Raw genomic sequence first — 17,798 nt, forward strand, 5'->3', positions numbered from 1 at the left:
CAAGTGGCAATGCGTTCCATAATTCTAGATTTGAAGTTTTCGTGACTGCAAGGGTCCATACTCTTTGGTTTTTTCGGTAAAGTCACGTAGGTGCCACCTGAAGACGGAAGGAAGCTTGTGTTGCCTCCGAAACGTCGTGATTTAATTATTTTTTTTATTTTTTTTTATTTTTTACCTACGTGACTTGACCGAAAAAAACCAAAGAGAATGCGTACCATAGCCTGGACGCCACGCTAACAAAAGCACGATCCCCAACAGAGCGCAACCTCGACCCCCTGGGAGCGCTGAGCAGTTGGAGATGAGAAGATCTTAAGCACCTTGATGGAATATATACATTGATTAGTTGCTGGCGATTGTTGACAATTGCACCCAAAAACAAAAACGTACGCGCGTCTCGAGCAGGGATGCCCAGCCTGTAGCAGACCAAGCGCCAAAAAGTATTCAAGAGTTTTGCAAAGAGCCAATTGTTCATATTTCTTGACGGTTTTCGGCGCCGCATGGGAGACATTATTCTTTGCCACAACTGTAATAATATGTTCTACGTTATGCCCCTTCGATAAAGTTGCACGTGGTGGATTAAAGAGCCGTGCGCAGCTCGGAAGACGCCAGTTGGCCACCCGCTGGATCACAGTATTTGGCGGCTATAAATTTCCACTTCGTTGAGGCCATCACTCGTGGCCAAGTCGTTTCTGACAAAGAGATGTTTAGCTCAGTGGGGGGGGGGCCTTACCTGGTGAAATAAAATAGTTTCATAGTGGAGAATTTGACAGCACGGTCCCCGCGCGCTTGGAAGCGCTCGCAGACGACTACGGCTGTTGTGACAGCAAATTAAAGAGAGAAAATGTACCTACGAATTACTCCATAGCGGCAGCAACATCGAAGCCCCACCTCCCCTGCTGAAGAAAACAGACTTGGCAGGACTCAGGACTCTGCTGAAAAAAGGGTCTTGAGACTTTTAACACGGCTTTCGTGAACAATATATTTTTTAAATTTTTATTTGTATTGTTACTTTTTAATTAAATTTGTTTAAAAATATTATTTTATTATTTACCTTCTACGTGACTTTACCGAAAGAGCCAAGAATTTAATATTCTCCAGAGCAAGTTTTTTTGGGGGGGGCGTGCGGTTAGATCGCGTGTCGTTAACCCACCACCACCCCACACAGTCAATTATCAAGGTTTGTCGCGCAAATTTGCATTGGCACGTCTTGTTTACGCGACGAACCTCATTCATTGGCGGTGTCGGCTGGTGGTGGTGAGTGTATCGACAACACTTATATTTCTCTTCTTGGTTCTTTCGGTAAAGTCACGTAGAAGGGAAGTAATAAAATAATAAAAATAAAACATAATACAATAATTCTCACGACGTTTCGGCCACAACGCAAGCAGCCGTCCTCAGGTGAAGAACAGGTCCGTCAAGTAGACAGAGTCTGAATGGCACGCTCCAGGCTTGGAGCGACTATTTATGCTGGGATGGAGGGGCGAAGAGCGTCTTGACAAAATAATTTGCATATGTCGCTCCAAGCCTGGAGCGTGCCATTCAGACTCTGTCTACTTGACAGACCTGTTCTCCACCTGAAGACGGCTGCTTGCGTTGTGGCCGAAACGTCGTGAGAATTATTTTATTATGTTTTATTTTTATTATTTTATTACTTCCCTTCTACGTGACTTTACCGAAAGAACCAAGAAGATGAATCCGTGCAGTCACGAAAGCTTTAAATCGAAACACTTATATTGACGCGATCTAACGCCCAAAACAAAAAAAACCTTCATTACGGATGCACATCATGAGACCTCCTTTGCCAGTACCAAAATATACTAATAGGGTTTTTCCCCTTTTTTCTGGCAACAAAACTGACACCTTTTGCAAGGAATCATGCTTACATTAACCACAATACTTGCAGTCAAATGCAAACAATTTTCTTTTTATCAGAGTATTGTTTTTTTGTTTGCATTTGACTGCAAGTATTGTGGTTAATGTAAGCATGATTCCTTGCAAAAGGTGTCAGTTTTGTTGCCAGAAAAAAGGGGAAAACCCCAATTACTACGGATGCACAGTCATAATAATGAAATAATTTTCGCGAGTTAGACAACGCCGGCCCGAATGTGGCTCGCGTAACCTGCGGTGCCACACGTTACGCGCGTATTCTTCTGCGCGTCTCACAGTGCGCGTCTAACAGCTCAGTGTAGCGGTTAGCGCTACGCTGCGCTATGAACCTGGCGAACCGGGTTCGATTCCCGCTCACGGCTAACACCAGTGACGATTATCTGAACCGGTCCCGGGCCTCCCCTAGGTCGACTCAGCCTTAAATGAGTACCTGGTGCGGTGCGTAAACATCGCCACTGGGGAGACAAAGGCGGTCGGGCGTGGTGCTGGCCACCCACCCCCTCGTGTACCGTTCCGGCCTTCATAGGTGCTGCTCGCTAACAGCACTTGCCCCTACAGTCTGTTTAGGCTATACGGGGGATCTTTATCTTAGTCTCACAGTGCATGTGCGCGCCTTTGCGCGTGTGTCCGACGCACGGCGCCCCGCTACGTGGGGTTCACGTGGCCCCCTGGCTCTCGTCGCAACGCAATTCGCCATTCGCCGCGAGCCCTTTGTCAACGTTAACATTTTCATTCATATTATCGCCTTTCCTTCAAGCCCGTGATTGCAAATCAGCTACCCGGTTAAAGCCCTCGGTTTCAAGTGTCCCACGGCCATCGGATTTCCCCGCCAGCGGCCGCGTCAGCCCCGATCGCCTCCGTTATTTCGCCGCGTCGCTCAAGCTCCCCCGTCCTCGCAGCCGGTCCCAAATGCACGCGCAACTCTAGACGTGGGGCAGAGGTCCAGTTACAGCTGTGCACGTGAGATAAAAGGCAGCTTTGTGCTCTGAGAATGTAAATGCGACTGTCAGGCCGCGCGTCTGTGCGAGTGTGTGTGTGTGTTGCCCACGTGTGTGGGGAGCGGTGGTGCAGCGGTTAGCGCACTGCGCTACGAACCCGGAGAGCCGGGTGCGATTCCCGCTCACGACCAACACCGGTGGCGATTATCTGAACAGATCGGGAGGTCGACTCAGCCTCAAATGAGGGCCTGGTGCGGTGTGTAAAATCATCGCCGCCGGAGAGACAAAGGCGGTCGGCCGTGGTGCTGGCCACCCACCTCTTCGTGAACCGATTCCGGCCTTCAGAAGTACTTGACCCAACAGTCTGATCGTGGCTATACGGGGGATCTTCGTGTTTGTCCATGTGGAGTGCTGGAGGAGGAGCCAGTGGAGGAACGTGACAGAGTCTGGCCATCGACGAATCCGGTAAAACGGTAACAAGCGGCAAGATCCTGATTGTAAATGCAAAAGTTATTGGAGAGGCCGGGGAGGTTGATGGCTAAAGGGAATCAAGAGCACTGGGGCCTGGGCCACACCTGGGCACTGGATGAGATGAAAGCCATAGCGTGAGCGAGCAAGCATCGCAAAAAAATATTCAACATGGGCATTGCTAACAAAAACAAGCTAAGGTTTCTTCGTTGTGGAGACCATCATTGTTTTGGGGTTATTGCTAAGGTCTGAATTGCGATAGGCACACTGCTATTTTGACTCTGTCATGGCATACAGACCCTATTTATAATAATATGTTGTAGTTATGTAACTTGCTTACCCGCCCCTACTGGACATCCGTGAAATAGAGCTTCACAGCTCATCAGATTTCTTCAGGATGAATAACCATTCCCATTGTGATTCTGTTTGCGCTCATTTGAGAGCGTCGCAGCCTCGTTCTCTGATTAACTCACTCACTCACACACTCACCCACCCACTCACCCACTCACTCACCCACCCACTCATTAACCCACCCATTCACTCACCCAGCCACCCACTCACTCATTCACCAACCCACCCACTCACTCATCCACCCATCCACTCGCTCATTCACTCACCCACTCACTCACCCACTCACTCACTCACCCACCCATTCACCCACCCACTCACTCACCCATCCATTCACTCACCCACCCACTCATTAACTCACCCACTCACTCGCTTACTCACCCACCCACCCACTCATTAACTCACCCACCCACCCACCCACTCACTCACCTACTCACTCATTCACAAACCCACCCACTCACTCACACACTCACTCACACACCCATCCATCCACCCAACCACCCACCCACTCACTCACCTACTCACTCATTCACAAACCCACCCACTCACTCACACACACACTCACTCACACACACACCCATCCATCCACCCAACCACCCACCCACTCACTCACCCACTCACTCACTCACCCATCCACTCACCCACTCACCCACCCACCCACCCACTCACTCACTCAACTCTCACTCATCCACCCACTCACTGACCCACTCACTCACCCACCCACCCATCCACTCACTCACCCACTCACCCACCCACCCACTCACCACCCACCCACCCACTCACCCATCCACCCACCCAAATCTCACTCGCTCACTGCGGAGTGCCAATCGAGAGCAGGGAGGAGGAGACAGCGGTGGAGGTTACGGCAGCGAGACGACGGCACAGAGTTCGGAGGTCGCGACCGGACAGGAGCAGCGAAGGAAAGCAAGGAACGGAAGTCCAACTCAGTTTCAGACAATTTTTCAGCACTGGAATGTTTGGCCAATATCGGTTGCATGGACCTTACAGGTTGACGACAAAATTCAACAAAAGCAATTGGGTGTCCGTGTTAATCTATGTGTCTCTGTGAGTCTATGGGAATAATTGTGAGTCTATGGGTCTCTGAGCTAGGCTATGGGTCTCTGTGTGAGTCTGTGGGTCTCTGTGTGAGTCTATGCCACTCTTTGTCAGTACATGGGTCTCTGTGAGAGTGCATGGGTCTCTGTGTCAGTCTGTGGGTCTCTGTGTGAGTATATTGGTCTCTATGGGCGTGTATGGGTCTCTTTGTGAGTATATGGGTCTCTGTGTGAGTGTGTGGGTTTCTGTGTGAGTCTATGGGTCTCTGTGTGAGTGTATGGGTCTCTATGTGAGTCTATGGGTCTCTGTGTGAGTCTATGGGTTTCTGTGTCAGTCTATGGGTCTCTGTGTGAGTGTATGGGGCTCTGTGTGAGTCTATGGGTCTCTGTGTGAGTGTATGGGTCTCTGTGTGAGTGTATGGGTCTTTATGTGACTCTGTGGGTCTCTGTGTGAGTGTATGGGTCTCTATGTGAGTGTATGGGTCTCTGTGTGAGTGTGTGAGTCTCTATGTGAGTCTATGGGTCTCTGTGCGAGTCTATGGGTCTCTGTGTGAGTGTATGGGTCTCTGTGTGAGTGTATGGGTCTCTATGTGAGTCTGTGGGTCTCTGTGTGAGTGTATGGGTCTCTATGTGAGTCTATGGGTCTCTGTGTGAGTCTATGGGTCTCTCTGTGTGTGTATGGGTCTCTGTGTGAGTGTATGGGTCTCTATGTGAGTCTGTGGGTCTCTGTGTGAGTGTATGGGTCTCTATGTGAGTCTATGGGTCTTTGTGTGAGTCTATGGGCTTCGAAGGAGAAGAGGCAATGTTAGTCAATGGAGGAGGCCTTTTCCAAGCAGTGAGAAGTTAAGGGCTGACAACAACAACAATAACTTTGATAAACGTCACTCGTAATTCCACTCAGGTGGATGCCCGCCTAACAATAACGGCATCACCACGATGGCGTGATAGGTCTGCCTTCAATGACATTTGATCGTATATATATATTTAATATCACGGTTTGATGGTGCCATGGTGAAATTGTTGGCATATGGGACTTGATGCGATCTCCCGGCACGGCAGCTAACACAAAGCCATTGTATGAAGTACACCCCGCCTCTCCCACCGCTGAGTACTTCATAACCACAGTAAATCGGTCGGCAGTTTGCCTGTGGTGGGGTAAAGTGTGGGTAACGTCGAACTCTTACAATACGAATCTACCAAAATACCCCCTTTAACACAGATGCCCCCGGTTCTGTTCCATCACCAGAGCGTTGAACTTCTTTCGCACCGTACGTAGCCATCCGTGCTTATCGGAGATGCCGGTGCAGGTTTCCTAAAACCCCTCCCACCCCCAACAACTTTGTCCACCCGGCAGCATGATTGGGTACAACACAGCGAACCAATCAGCAGGACCGCGTGTGGTAGTGTAAAGTGTGGGTGCTTCAGGCTCTTCCAAAGACGGCTGGTCGGCTTGGAAGAGTAGGCCAAAACACCCTCTCTCTCTAGAGGCCCCTTCCGCCAGCAGCGGCGTGAGCCAAGTCGTTGCAGGGCTGCGCCTTCAACTTTGTTCCACCCGTCGCCGGGTTGATGTGCCCCACTCATATGTAAATGTTTACTGAAATTACGCATGCGTTGGTAATGTAAATATTAAAAGTCTCTCTTACTTATTCAAACACGTACGTGCGCACACACGCACTGTATAAGCACATTGCGGCATCGAAATCACGCTTCTGAAATGGTATTTCCTGCGGCCGTTTGCTTAAGAGATGTGATTAGACCGATTTATTAATTCATCAATCAACATAAGCGTCGTGGCGCACATGTATATATTTATCTTGGGTTTTTGTTGTTGTTGTTATTTAAATCAACAGCCCAGCTGTTTTTGTCATGTTGTGTCTACCTCGCGCGTCTGTGTACGCGTGATTCTGCATTGGGGAGTGGTGGGGCAGCGGTTAGCACGCTGCAGCAATAAATCCTGCGATCCCGGTGTGACCTTATCTGACTTGGTCTCCTGTAAGGCGACGATGTCAATGTTATTCCCCCGAAGGTTTCCTGCCAGGAAGTCTCGTTTAGGCCTTGAGATTGCTTCAGCATTCCGCCGGCTCACTCGTAGACCTTGCCCCCATCAGTTTGTGGCCCTTAAAAAGGGATTTTCTTTGGTCGGTAGTCATCTCTCCCGATCAGATCTCAATTCGAATTAACGACGTCCCTTTCATCCGGAAGACGAACGGGTCGACAACCAAAATAAAAAAAATGGTTTTCGAATTAGGTTAAACAATAAAAACCCTCAATATTTCAAGAGCCGAAATGCATTCTGGTGACTACGATACGGCGGGTTTTCATTAATAAACAACTGTCACGATTCTAGATTTGAAGCTTTCGTGACTGCAAGGATTCATACTCTTAGGTTTGTTCGGTAAAGTCACGTAAGCAAAAAAATAAGAATAAAAAAAAATAATAAAATGATAGAAATAATCATAGAAATAATATAATAAATCACGACGTTTCGGGCGCACACAAGCGTGCGTCATCAGGTGGGACAACCACAGCGAGAAACTGTCACGATGCAAATCATTAAAGAGCCACACGCACGCGGCTCCAGAGCCGCAGGTTGGCGACCCGTGTGTGGATGACCGTGCTCGTTCCAGGTGACGCGAGAACAAACGTAACAGGCGGGGTCATCGTCTCCTTCCCAATGGACCCAATGGTAAACCCGCTGTGATCTGCGTTCCTTTACTGGAGGAGGAGGAGGGACAGCAAAACGACACGAAACCTCTGACCTCCTCCTGAAGCCCCCCTCGCCTCTCCCAGCAGCAGACCTCGACATTGGGATTTAGCTCCTGAGCACATCGCCGTCATCCGCAAGAATAGAATCTGAACTCGCCCCGGGTACGTAGGTCGAACGAACTGAATCCAGACTTGCCCGAGGAAACTCTCGGCACGTGGAGCGAAACGTCGGACATCGTGCCGTACAACACAACTCGGTACAACCCGAAAACTCTACTTGAGATGTGATGATCTAGGGTTATTTGGTCATGTGTTTGTTGTGCGCTTATGTGTATGTGTGTGCATGCTTGTGCAACAATCTGGCAAGGCTACAAAGGGGGATCTTTGTCTTTGTACTATGTGTGGGGGAGCAGTGGTGTAGCGGTAATCTCGCTGCACTACAAACCCGGCGAGCCGAATTCGATTTCCGCTCACGGACAACACCATCGACGATTATTTGAACCAGTCCTGGCCCTCCCCTAGGTCAACTCAGCCTCAAATTAGTACCAGGTTCGGTGTGCAAACAGGACCACTGGGGAGACAAATGCGGCCGGGCGTGGTGCCGGCTACCCACCCCCTCTGGGTTCTGTGCCATCCTTCATAGGTGCTCCCTAACATCACTTGTCCCAACAGCCTGTAAAGTCTATAGGGGGGGGGGGAGGTGTATTTGTTTTTGTACCATGTGTACATTCGTGAGCTTGTTTGTGTACGTGTAATTAATTGCTTCCATGCAAATATTGTGGATAATTTACGGCGGGAGCGGAAAGCGATGGCTTCCGGTCGTTGGTGAACACTCGGAGGCTGGGTGGTGGGGTCCATGGGTGTGCCTGGGAGACGTCTCGGCTGATTTGAAAACGAATCAAGGATCACGACCCGTGGCAATTCGTACGACTGCCAGTCAGCTTGAATGAAGGCCCCACCGCGGAGTTGACGGTCAGCAGACTGGACCTGCCATCCAGAGGGTGCCAATTCGGTTCCCTCTCCCGAAGCGGCAGTTCAATCAATGCTGCAAGTTTCTTAAATCTACACTCCACCCCACCACCTCTGTCCACCCCAGTTACGTTTCAGGCAATGGTTCTTCTTACCTTCATTGTCCTTCTCGCCTTCTTCCAGCAAAGAAGAGTGAGCCATTGCCTTTGAGATTGTCATGTTGAGGTCACAAGTGGAATTGACGAGTGCCGAGTTGTTACTGTTGATGTTGTTGTTCTTATTTGTGCTTGTGTATCACTGCCAATGCAGCAGCAGCGTCACCGATGAGTGAATGTGGTGTGTGTGCTGTGTCCCCAGTTGCACTCCGCCGTGACCCATCGTAATCCAACAAGGGACAGATTCGAGGGAGCGGACGATCTTCGTCTGCCTTTTCTCCGCTTGTATAATTATTATTGCGCGTGTTCGCAAGCTCGCGACTATAAACTTAGAACGACTGACAAACCGAAGCTGCTCTAATATAATTGGTCGTGATAACGTGCCCGTGTACACAACTAGCGTGAATAAAAAGTATTTTCTATTCACCAACCGATTTAACGAGGTTCCACAATAATACACTTTTTCGTTTGTATATCTCTGGCGTGTCGGATTCGTATTATGACTAACACCACAAATCACTCAGACGGCAGACTTCACGTGGCCCAAACTCTGTTCAGTGAGAAATCACGACCAATGAATGCCATCATCAACCCCGGGCAACCGAATATCAATCGACGATCTCCCGGCCTCCGGAGCAATAGGTCACCTACGCATAGTGGCTCACACTCTCTGCTTGTAGCTGCTACGCCTAGCTACGGATAAACGCAGCCGTCTGCATTCCTGATCGCTGCGCCCCATCGCTTAACCACTCGCGGAAACAGACGATACAACATAACAATAGGTTTTACCCTTTCTGGCAATAAAACAGGTGTCAAGACGATACATCTTTCAAATAGTGATACAGGCACCACATTTGGTGGGTATTATCCCTTAGGATCACTTCATAATAATAATGATAAAAAAAACATTCCCTTCAAATGGCTTCCATTTTTTTTCCCAAGATGGCCACCATCTTTCCAAGATGGCCACCTTGTGCACACTTGTGATGCGATCTAATTTATCAATTAAAAATGTTCTTGCTGTGGATTTCACACCTGATGATGATTGCTTGTGTTGCAGTCTAAACGTCGTGAGAATTTTATTGTTTAATATTTGTATTATTTTATTATTTCCCTTCTACGTGACTTCACTGAAAGAACCAAGAATATGAATCCCTGCAGTCAAGAAAGCTTTAAATCAAAATGCTAATTATTCTTAAAAGGTAAACACAATCCAAGATGGCCTCCATCTCATGGCAAAACATAATTGTCGACCTGGAAGTGACCTTCCAGAATATGTACGCCATTCAACGTATTAACTGAGCTCAAGCTATATAGCCCTGTATCAGCGCAGATGGAAGGAGGTTAAAGAGGTTTAGTCGGTGGCTCGTGGCTAACGGGGCTCAGTTCCCCCTAAACCCATTCACCAGCTCCAGCATTAACACCACGCCCCACTAAAAGCCGAACCTCTCCAAGCCAGACTGGGCAACAAAGTGCACGGTCATCCACGGGCAGAGCACGCGCTGGACTGATGCTGACCCGATGAAGCCGTGCCCTTGGACTCGGCAGTCTACCGCACGCTCTGCTGCTATCGACAAAATAATATTTTTTCCCGCTCCCAATACCAATGTTTAATGAATGGGCCGTGTGGTCTGCAGCGCAAGACGACCACTATTAAACCCCTTAACGAGCTCACGGGTGTACCACTGAACCACCGCTCCCCACGAAGACAAATATTGCCCATGTAGCGTTTAACAAACTGGTGGGGCAAATGTTGTGATCAAATAGCTATTATGGCCAGAGCGTCACATCCAGCTGCCTTTATCTCCCCGCTGCCGCTGTTTATACAGCGCACCTGGTGCTTATTTAAGGCCGAGTGGAGCTAGGGGAGTCCCGGAACGAGTTCCAATATTCGACACCGATGTTGGTCGCCAGCGGGAATCGAACTCGGCTCGCTGGTTTTTTTGGCGCAGTGTGCCAACCGCTACAACGACCGCCTCCTCCCACAACAACAACAACAACCGCCATTCGCCACTCAGTGGCGGTGACGTCACCACGAGGCTTGTGCCAGGCCATGTGCACCTTGAGGCCACGTGAAGTGTCGAACGCCCGCCGGCAGGAGGTCACGGGGCAGACCCAGGTGCCACGGGTCGACTGACTGAGATGACCGAGATGACTGGCTGATGCACCACCTGTGCCCACTTCTGTGCCAACTTGCTGTGCTTTAGCCACCCGGCGCTCCGCTCGTTGTTGTGAGCGTCGCTCCTCCGCCCTCCGTTGTTGTTGGAGGGCGACTGCCTCCAACGGTCCAGTAGCGTCCTTCACGAGCCTCCTCCACAGAGGCCGATCTTGACACCGCTGGTACCAGTCATCGGCAAGTCCACACAGCTCCACGTCCTCCTGTACCACATCACTCCATCTCTTCTCTAGCCCGTGCCGCGCCCGTTTAGCCCCCTCGATCCGTCCGAACAAAAGCTGTTTAGGCATGCGGTGGCTGGGCATGCGGGCTACATGATCCAGCCAACGCAGACTTGCCTGCTGGAGGAGCTCACCGATGGGACTTTGCCCAGAACTTTCAAGGATTTGTGAGCTCCTCACACAATCCAGCCTGGTTAATCCCAGGATGGATCGTAGGTAGGCCAGTCTAAATGTTTCCAACCGGCGAAGATACTCCATTAGGGGGGTCCACGTTTCGCAAGCGTAGAGAAGTGAGGGAATGACTGTGGCCGAGAAGACCTGAAGCTTCGTGCGGAGCGACAGACCAGGTAGCTTCCACACAGCGTTACGCAACCGATGAAAAGATATTGCCCTCGACTGATTCGGAGTGAGATCTCTGCTGTTAAGCTGGAGCTCCTCCCACAAGCACATGAACACACATACACACGCGGTTGCGTGCACACTGCAAGTACAAGTTTGGCACTGTGTGCGCCTGCATGGTACGGTGACAATTACTCAGAAAGACCCCCTTAGCTCGAGGCTGTAAACGCGTAGTTAATCAAGAGACGTTATTCACAATGCGTGTGTACATATACGTGCATGCACGTGCGTGTGTGTTTTTTTATGAGGGCGGTGGCGCAGTGGTTAACGCACTGCGCCACAAGCCTGGTGACCCGAGTTTGATTTTCGCTCACGGCCCATAACGGCGGTGGATATTTGAACCGGTTCTGGGCCTCCCCTAAGTCAACTCAGCCCCAAAATTATTACCTGGTACGGTGAGTAAACATCGCGACTAGGGACACACAGACGGCCAGGCATGGTGCTGGCCACCCACCCCTCGTGTGCCGTTCTGGTCTTCATGGGTGCTCGTTAACAGCACTTGCCCTAAAAGTTTGTTAAGGCTATACAGTGGATCTTTGTCTATATTAAAACTATTAACTAACGAACTTTTTTTTTTTACCAGGTAAAGCCCACTGAGCTATATAGCTCTTTTTCGGATGCGATCTGGCCACAAATGATAGCACAACGTAGTGGCTTATAATGTGGAAAATTACCACAGTCAATACTCTAAACAAAAGTTTCTAAATGTAGAAGTAAAACCCGGAGGACCCGGAGACCACAGGGAGAGAGACACGCAAAACTCTAAAAATATCGGCGTCAAGGTCGGGATCGAACCTACGACCCCTGTATACCAGGTGAGATAGTTAACATCTCCCCACAGTGGTGCCCAAGCTTATGTATGCAGGATGGTGGCTATAGCGATATTATCCACAGCGACATCTGCCTCCGTAACCCCATTCGAACGGTGTTTCACATCGCGTGTAACACTGGTCAACGAAAAAAACATTTTTTTCTGGCATGGACTTTTGCAGCTGTTTTAGACTAAATTCAGGGTGCTGATTCCAAATCTGATCTCAGATTTGCTCTATCACATCTCATTTTTATGCTATCGGCATACCCCATTTTAATTGATTTTACCCGAAATAAACTCTGTCACTTATGATTGCAAGTTGTTGCGAGTCAGTGACTGCTTTAGTGTTAAAATATGGTGCTGTATTTTTAGGATAGTGTGTTTATAATATCATTTTATGTAGACATGCACATATATTTAAAATTTTTCTTCTGCGGTTTTTATTGAAAATGCAATATTTGATATCTCATAAACCTGATGTGATAGACAACAACTGATGCCAGATTTGGAATCAGCACCCCAAAATTACCTTAAAACCCGTTGGAATACTTTATGCCAGAAAAAGTGTGTTGACCAGTGATATAATTGGTGCTCCTACCCGGGCACCAGTGCGCGGGAGGGCCATGTGACCGCCTAGCCCGGCCCTTTACAAAATACCGGTGCATCTTGGGAAACCCAGAACGGGACAGAGTGGCCCGCGCCCACGTGCGCATATCAACGTCGTCTCATCAGCGGCGAATGTGGGCTTAGTTTGGGAGTAAGTCAAAGAGACGGGTTAAAGGAATGAAGAAATTAGGGAAAGGTACGGGTGTCACTGATGCTGCTGCTGCTGCTGTTGAAGCCAAAGAAACCGCGTGGAATTGGACAATTTGGGCGGCGTGCGTAAAGACAACAGCTGACGAGAGGCGATTGACGGAATGAACTCGGGAGTGGGAGACCGAGGGGAGACGAGACGCCGAGGGCGGAAGAGGCAGAAGCAGCAAGTGGCGAGACGAGATCACAAGAGTTTGGAGACTTGCGACTGGAAAAGGAGCAACTGTGGAGAGGAGGGAATGGAAGAACAGAACACACGGTGGAGGCCTTGACGCAAAAGTGAGAACTTAGAGGCTGACAACAACATCAGTGGCGTGGTTACCGAGTGTGCAGGCGGTCCAACTGCACCAGCGAATCATGGGCCAGAGGATCTCAGGCGCCGGTTTACGGAGACGGGGTAAATTGTACAGAGACACCCCCCCCCCTCCCATTTCATGTCATTGCTTGCACCAGGGCCCATGCAAAGTGGACAGTGCCCTGCACAGGAGTTCCAGCCATCCAAGTTTGATTCCCTTGCGGAATGTAGCAACATCTCGGTGCTGATCGTACCTGTGCAGAGATTTCGATTTAAAGCTTTCGTAACTGCAGGGATTCATCTTCTTGGTTCTTTCGCTGTCTCCCCGACAGACCTGGTCTTCACCTGAGGACGGCTGCTTGCGTTGTGGCCGAAACGTCGAGAGAATTATTTTATTATGTTTTATTTTTATTATTTTATTACTTCCCTTCTACGTGATTTTACCGAAAGAACCAAGAAGATGTGCAGAGATTGTATCACTACCCACGATGCTCACACCTGACGTGCTGGACACCACGTGGTGGACACCAAGTCAGGTCACCACGTGGTACGCATAATCAGGAATTAAAAAAACAATCTCCTCCGATTGGTGGTTAACGGGCCTGAAAGGAGATTGAAAACGGGCTCAAAGGCAGGGCAAGCGAAGGGGATCGGAGGTGTAAATACGACATGGAAAGAGAGCGGGGAACGGAGGATGATTGACATGGAGGTCGGTTGGGATTCGTTAGAGAAAGTGGAAGGTGATTATATCTTGGTTTGAAGCTTTCGTGACTGCAGGAATCCATACTCTTTGGTTACATCGGTAAAGTCACGTGGGTAGAAAAAATAATAGATCACGACGTTTAGATCGCAACACAAGCGACCGTCTTCAGGTGAGGAAGGTGATTGGCTGGCGGGAAAGTGGGCCAAGGAACCTTTGAGAAAGGGGGCTTGTGGGATATATAAGTGGGGGGGGGGGGACGTGAAAGCTCGAGACGCTTGGAGCGGTGAAGGGTATCCTTGAAGACCGTGTCTCGTGCCAGAGGGAATGAAGACTCATTGTTAAAGACTGCAGTGTTCGGTGTCACTACACCTGCAATACCGTCACGTCTCTCTCGTGCCGACGAACCACCCCTCCCAATAGGAGTGCAAATGGACTCGTTGCTTGGATCGCATCAATTTTAAGAGCTTTGGAGCAATGCCTCGTCTACATGTTAAACTGTCACCGTAATCATCGGACGCGGAGGGACCGCTGCTGGATGAAGGCCTCCTCCCCACGCCGTCAAAGTGTCCCGTGCGCATGGACCGATCGACAGTACAAAGGGGACGGTAACATTTTAAATGAAGCCGCAACAATAACAACAAACACCACAACAACAACGCACAACACAAAAACAACAAAACCAACCGAAAACGGATCCTTGGAACGGAATCGCGGCCCCCGAATTTGCTGCTCAATTCGTCGAATCGCCACGCCCCGTGTGGATGGGCGAGCGCGCAGCGATCGGTCGCGATCGACGCCTCTCAGAGTCGCTACGCGTCTGGAGGGGGTGGGGGGAAGGGGGGGGTTGGCTGGTGGGGTGGATGTGGGGGTGGCGGGGGGGGGGTGGATGGGGGGATGGCTGGGGGGTGGCTGGGGGGGGCTGGGGGGTGACTGGGGGGCTGGGGGGGGGCTGGGGGGTGGCTGGGGGGGGGCTGGGGGTGACTGGGGGCTGGGGGGGGCTGGGGGGTGGCTGGGGGGTGGGCTGGGGGGTGACTGGGGGGCTGGGGGGGGCTGGGGGGCTGGGGGGGGGCTGGGGGGCGTGGCTGAGGGGGGGGTGGCTGGGTGGCTGGGGGGGGCGTGGCTGAGGGGGGGGGGGTGGCTGAGCCGGTGCACAAGGTAAAGCAGCGCGGGGTCACTTCAGGTCACCGCCGAGTGACGCGGGCACCTCGCTCGTTCCCAACAACAACAGCCGCATTGTTTCCCACGATTATTTCTGCCTCGTGTGTCACCCTCTCTTCGTCTCAGGATTAGCATTAGCCACGATCGATCCACTGCTAGATGAAGACACCCCCCCCCCACGGTTGTTAATGCAGCAAAACCTGTTTAACTCCTGCACATCAGCTGACCGTATCGCTCCATCTCACCCACTTGTGGCCATTCTCTCGGGCTCCTATTCCATCACCAGTCTCGTCTACTGGCAGCCGTGATCCCTTCTCGCCACGAGGTGCGTGGTCAATCCCCGCAACATCGGTCGCGCATCTCTGCACGTGTCTTTGTGCACTTTTCGGCGTTGTGACTTGTATCTCAGTGAAACGTGAAATTCTATTTGTAATCTGTCCACCGCTCAATTAAATTTCGATTTCCTCAAGGGTGCCTACGACTCAATGCTTATTTTTTCATGATGATTAATATTTTGACCTCAATGCTGCTGTGCTTTAACTTTCGCGCCAGCTCGAGATTTGAGAAACTTACCCCATATTTTTTCACCCGCGCACCGGGAGATGGAATCGAACCGGCGACCCACACAGATGTCTGCTGGGCATCTGTGAAAACTACTTGACATTTGTGAAAACTACTGGACATTTGTGAAAATTAGTGGACATCTTTTTAAACTACTGGACATCTCTGAACACTACTGGACATTTTTGAAAACTACTGGACATTTGTGAAAACTACTGGACATTTGTGAAAACTAGTGGACATTTCTGGACACTGCTGGGCATTTTTGAAAACTAGTGGACATCTCTTAACACTACTGGACATTTGTGAAAACTACCGGACATTTGTGAAAACTACTGGACATTTGTGAAAACTACTGGACATTTGTGAAAACTACTGGACATTTGTGAAAACTACTGGACATTTGTGAAAACTACTGGACATCTCTGGACACTACTGGACATTTTTGAAAACTAGTGGACATCTGTGAAGAGGAGCTTCATAGATCATCGGATTCCTCAAGTACAAATTCACATTCTGATTCTGACCTACTCTTTGTTTTTTTCGGTAAAGTCACGTAGGTAAAAAATTTAAATAAATTAAATCACGACACTTAAGCGGTTGTCCCCACTTGAAGAAGGATGCTTGTGTTGCGCCCGAAACGTCGTGATTTAATTTATTTGATATATTTTTTACCTACGTGACTTTACCGAAAAAAACAAAGAGTATGAATCCTTGCAGTCACGAAAGCTTCAAATCCAGAATAAATGATTCTGACCTCTGGATCGCAAGTGCCGTGCCAAAACTGTTACACCATATTCGATTATATATCTTCGTGTGCGAGTGTCTATTATGCATCTGATGAGTTTGATATTGAAGGACAACTTCAGCGTGTGCTCAAAGAAGAAAGGTTTCGCAGAGATCACATTACCTATTCTTGGTTCTTTCGGTAAAGTCACGTAGAAGAGAAATAATAAAATAAAAAAAATATAAAACAAAATATTTTTTGCTGTGGATTTCCCACCTGATAATGATTGCTTGTGTTGCAGTCGAAACGTCGTGAGAATTTGTATTGTTCTATGTTTTTATTATTTTATTATTTCCCTTCTACGTGACTTTACCGAAAGAACCAATAATATGAATCCCTGCAGTCGCGAAAGCTTTACATCGAAATTTCACATTACCTGTTAAGACGTCCGAATTACAAACGCAAACAAACTTGATGAAACGAGAGCTGAAAATCATGCAAAGCAGCACGGAGAGAGAAAGAGGGGGGGGGGGCACACAAAGAGACCTAAAGAGAATCAAACCCACGGATCAGGGAACAAATGTAAAAACTAGAGACCTCACGTTCACAGTTCAGGACATCAGGTGTCGGGCAGGAAACCGTCACTTGGAAGGGCAAATAATGATGTCCTCTTATCCGCAGTGAGCCTTCCACGCCCGTCTGTTGTGCTCAGTGGTTACAGCACCAGAGGAGTATCCAGGCTCGAGCCGGCTGCTTATGTTCTGTGATCTGACGAGGTCATAATCAGAATATTTATTTGCACGGGAGGAGGAATCCGAGGAGCTATGAAGTTATTTTTTGCACAGACGACCGAGAAAGGGGCGGGTCAGAACGTTGCAACAGTAAACAATGTAACAAACAAACAAAACACGACAATAGTGCAACGTATCAGAAAGGCAAACAAATCGCGAAAAAATATATTTAAATAAAACTAAACTATGTTTTTTTGGTTTATCTTACCAGGTAATAGCTCAACGGTTAGCGTTTGTGGTGCATCGCACCGAAGGTACGGCCACGGTTCTGGCGAAGTTTGTGGAAATCGTGAATTTGAATCGAGTCAAAAGTGAAATTTTAGTACGGTGGTGGCTGTAGAAAAATTCCATGAGACGCTTCCTTTATTTCCGTTGCAAAAAAAAAAGTTTCCGTACGCTAGCGGCGAAACCCAGCAACCCCCGTATTTCGATAATTTTAAATCAATAATATGGAAATGTATTCAAAGTACCATTTTTCTTGATTTCAAATTAGCTTTGCTGTGATTTTCAACTTTTTTCCCCCGCCAACTTTTAAATGTTATATTCAGAGATTTATTTTAGTTATGAATAAAAAAATATATAAATATGACTTTGATGATAATTAAAAAAATACTAAG

Source organism: Lampetra fluviatilis, chromosome 47 (genome assembly GCF_964198595.1).
Source record: "Lampetra fluviatilis chromosome 47, kcLamFluv1.1, whole genome shotgun sequence".
Lineage (NCBI taxonomy): Eukaryota > Metazoa > Chordata > Hyperoartia > Petromyzontiformes > Petromyzontidae > Lampetra > Lampetra fluviatilis.